This window comes from Pseudophryne corroboree, chromosome 2, assembly GCF_028390025.1.
Source record: "Pseudophryne corroboree isolate aPseCor3 chromosome 2, aPseCor3.hap2, whole genome shotgun sequence".
Classification (NCBI taxonomy): domain Eukaryota; kingdom Metazoa; phylum Chordata; class Amphibia; order Anura; family Myobatrachidae; genus Pseudophryne; species Pseudophryne corroboree.
In genome coordinates, this window is record NC_086445.1 from 778,036,935 (window position 1) to 778,041,594 (window position 4,660).

Sequence of the window (4,660 nt, forward strand, 5' to 3'; positions counted from 1 at the left end):
ACCCACCATCCCCCTCTCTCTGTGTGTCCGGCCACCCCCAATCCCCCTCCTGCTGTGTGTCCGGCCACCCCCCATCCCCCTCCCGCCGTGTGTCCGGCCACCCTCCATCCTCCTCCCGCTGTGTGTCCGGCCACCCTCCATCCTCCTCCCGCTGTGTGTCCGGCCATCCCTCCGCTCCCACCCGCTGTGTGTCCGACCACCTCCCTCCTGCTGTGTGTACGGCCACCCCTCCTCCTCCCGCTGTGTGTCCGACCCCCACCCTCCTCCCGCTGTGTCCGGCCACACACCCTCCTCCCTTCCCGCTGTGTCCGGCCACCCCCCCCCCCCCCCCCCGCCCGCTGTGTGTACGGCCACCACCCCTCCCCTCCCTCCCGCTGTGTGTCCGAACACCCCCATCTCCCTCCCTCCTGCTGTGTGTCTGACCACCCCCACCTCCCTCCCTCCTGCTGTGTGTCCGAACACCCCCACCTCCCTCCCTCCTGCTGTGTGTCCGACCACCCCCACCTCCCTCCCTCCTGCTGTGTGTCCGACCACCCCCACCTCCCTCCCTCCTGCTGTGTGTCCGGCCACCCCCACCTCCCTCCCTCCTGCTGTGTGTCCGGCCACCTTTACCCCCCGTGTGTCCGGTCACCCCCCCCCCCCCCTCCCGCTGTGTGTCCGGTCTCCTTCCCCCTCTTCCACTGTGTGTCCGGTCTCCCCCTTCCCCCCTCTCCTGCTGTGTGTCCGGTCTCCTCTCCCGCTGTGTGTCCGGTCTCCTCCCTCATCTCCCACTGTGTGTCCTGTTTCCTCCTCCCCTCTCCCGCTGTGTGTCCGGCCACCCCCACCTCCCTCACTCCTGCTGTGTCTCCGACCACCCCCACCTTCCTCCCTCCTGCTGTGTGTCCGACCACCCCCACCTCCCTCCCTTCTGCTGTGTGTCCGACCACCCCCACCTCCCTCCCTCCTGCTGTGTGTCTGACCACCCCCACCTCCCTCCCGCTGTGTGTCTGGCCACCTCCCTCCCTCCCGCTGTGTTTCCGGCCACCCCCCATCCCCCTCTGTGTGTCCGGCCACCCCCCATCCCCCTCCCGCTGTGTGTCCGGCCACCCCCCATCCCCCTCCCGCTTTGTGTCCGGCCACCCTCCATTCCCCTCCCGCTGTGTGTCCGACCACCACCCATCCCCCTCCCGCTGTGTGTCCGGCCACCCCCCATCCCCATCTTGCTGTGTGTCCGGCCATCCCTCCCCTCCCACCCGCTGTGTGTCTGACCTCCCTCCCTCCTGCTGTCTGTCCGGCCACCCCTCCTCCTCCCGCTGTGTGTCCGACCCCCACCCTCCTCCCGCTGTGTCCGGCCACCCCCCTTCCTCCCCTCCCGCTGTGTCCGGCCACGCCCCCCACCCGCTGTGTGTACGGCCACCACCCCTCCCCGCCCGCTGTGTGTCCGGCCATCCCTCCCCTCCCTCCCGCTATGTGTCCGACCACCCCCATCTCCCTTCCTCCTGCTGTGTCCGACCCCCCCCCCCCCCTCTCTCCCGCTGTGTGTCCGGTCCCCCCCCCCTCTTCCGCTGTGTGTCCGGTCTCCCCCCCCTCTCCTGCTGTGTGTCCGGTCTCCTCTCCCGCTGTGTGTCCGGTCTCCTCCCTCCTCTCCCACTGTGTGTCCGGTTTCCTCCTCCCCTCTCCCGCTGTGTGTCCAGCCACCCCCACCTCCCTCCCTCCTGCTGTGTGTCCGACCACCCCCACCTTCCTCCCTCCTGCTGTGTTTCCGACCACCCCCACCTCCCTCCCTCCTTCTGTGTGTCCGACCACCCCGACCTCCCCCCCTCCTGCTGTGTGTCCGACCACCCCCACCTCCCTCCCTCCTGCTGTGTATCTGACCACCCCCACCTCCCTCCCTCCCGCTGTGTGTCCGGCCACCCCCCCTCTCCCGCTGTGTGTCCGGCCACCCACCCTCCTACCGTAGGCCGCAAAGTTCCCATCATTGACTAGTGTGGAGGAGCGCTCTCCTCCATTCTAGGCAGTGCGCTCGTCCTGATTGACAGGGCAGGAGTGCACAGCCAATCAGGAGAGTGCCATGACGTGGCGCTCCCTGATTGGCTACAGGGACCTTCAGTGACTGAAGTCACGGGGGGTCCCGAAATTCGGGAAAAGGGGTTCCATGTGTAAACATGGAACCCCTTTAGTCTCATGGATCGGGTTTCCGTTTTTTTATTTTAATCAAGTTTGTGGATTACATCGGAAAAGAAGAGGACAGAACTACGCAAGGATTGTTTGTAAGTATGATTTTTATTTACAGGTACCCTGTGGATTCTACTGGAGAAGAGGACCGAGGGGCTACGTGTCAACATAGGTAAGTATGTGTGTATGTAGGTGTGCATGTATGTAATAAACTTGTACTTTCACGGTGTGTGCGTTGTGTTTTTTTGGGGGTATTTTTTTTGTAGTAGAACCAGAGGTACCAGCAGGCCCGTTATTTCCCCGCATGCTGGTACTTGTGGTTCTCCAAGTACCAGGTTGCGGGGGAGGCTTGCTCTGACTTGTAGTTCTACCACAAAAAACAATTTTCTATTTTTTACACAAAGGCTATCAGCCTCCCATCCACCACCCATGGGGGGGACAGCCTCGGGCTTCACCCCTGGCCCTTGGGTGCCTGGAGAAGGGGGACCCCTTTTTTGAAGGGATTCCCACTCCTCCAGGGAACCCCAGCTAGGGGTGACTAGTTGGGGGGGGGGGTAATGCCACGGCCCCAGGGACCTTTATAAAAGTGTCCCCCGGCTGTGGCATTATCTCTCTGGCTAGTGGAGCCCGGTGCTGGTTTTAAATATACGGGGGACCCTTACATCTTTTGTTCCCCATATTTTTGGAACCAGGACCAGGCGCAGAGCCCGGTGCTGGTTGTTTTAATATGGGGGAACCCTACGCAATTTTTCCCCTGAATTTTTACAATCAGGACCGGCTCAAGGAGCCCGAGGCTGGTTATGCTTAGGAGGGGGGACCCCACGCAATTTTTTTTTTTCATTTAACTATGTGTGTTGTGTACAAGCTTACCGGTGTTTCAGTCTCAAGCAGTTTTGGTGGCTGCCTCTTCTCCGGCGGCATCCAGCGGCCCCCTTTTCAGTACAGTCCTCTGCACCCTGCGTGTTGCTTTCCCCATGTCCTGTGCCCTGCGCATCGTTTTCCCCAGCACTGTCCCTTGCGTGCCACCACCCCCCTTAGACGTACAGTCCTCTGCATCCTGAATGTCACCCTACCCCTGTACACTCCCCTGCATGTTGCCCCCACCCATACAGTACTCTGTACCCTGCCTCTCGCCCCCGTACAGTCCCCTACATGTCACTTTCACCCAGTCCTGTGCCCTGCATGTCCCTTTCCCCTGGTACAGTCCCCTGCGCCTTATGTGTGTTACCTCCACCGTACAGTCCCCTGCACCTTGCTTGTTGCCCACCCCTGTACAGTCAGTCCTCTGCACCCTGCGTGTCGCCCCCTTCAGTACAGTCCCCTGCACACTGCGTATTCCTTTCCTCTGATACTGTCCCTTGCACCCTGCATGTCACCCCCCGTACAGTACCCTGTGTCCTGCATGTCACCTCCTGTACAGTCCCCTGTGCTCTGCGTGTCACCTCCACCGTATAGTCCCCATGTGCCCTGCGTTACCCCCCTCCCTGTAAAATACCCTGCGCTCTCTGTGTTGCCCCATGTACAGTCCCATGCGCCCTGCGTGTCAGTCCCCACGTAGTCCCCTGCGCCCTGCATTCTGCTCCCCCATACAGTTCCCCTTTCAGTACAGTCCCCTGTACCCTGAGTGTCGCTTTCTCCTGGTACTGTCCCCTGCATCCTGCGTGTACAATCCCCTGCGCCCTGCATGTCGCCCCCCCTTCAGTACAGTCCCCTGCGTGTTGCTTTACCCGGTACTGTCCCCTGCGCCCTTCAAGTCACACACACCCCCTTACAGTCCCCTGCATCCTGCAGGTCGCCCTACCACTGTACATTTCCATGTATGTTGCCCACACACCCGTACAGTCACCTGCTCCCTCTCTGTCGCCGCTCCCCCCCTGTACAGTCCCCTGGCCCTGCATGTTGCCCCACTTACAGTACCCTACGCCCTGCATGTTGCCCTCACTGGACAGTCCCCTGCATCCTGCGTGTCGAACCCCTCAGTTCAGTCCCCTGCACCCAGCGTGTCGCTTACACCCGATACTGTCCCCTGCACCTGCGTGTCACCACCCCGTACAGTCTACAGTCCCCTGCGTCCTGCATGTTGCCCTACTCCCTTAGTCCTCTGTGTGTCGCCCCCTGTACCTCCTGCGTGTTGCTCCACTGTACAGTCCCCTGCGCCTTGCGTGTAACCCCTGTACAATCCCCTGCGTCATGCGTGCAGCCTCCCCATACAGTCCCCTGTACCCCTCGTGTTGCCCCCCCTGTACAGTCCCCTGCACCCTGCATGTCGCCCCCACCCTTACAGTCCTCTGCGTCCCCCCCATAAGTCCCTGTGCCCTACGTGTTGCCCCCCCATACAGTCCCCTTGCACCTTGCGTGTCACCCCTCCCTAACAGTCCCCTGCACCCTGTGTGTCGCCCCCTATACAGTCTACTGTGCCCTGTGTGTTGTCCCCCTGTATAGTCCCATGCGCCCTGTGCATTTCCCCACTGTATAGTCCCCTGCGCCATATGTGTCTTCCCCCTGT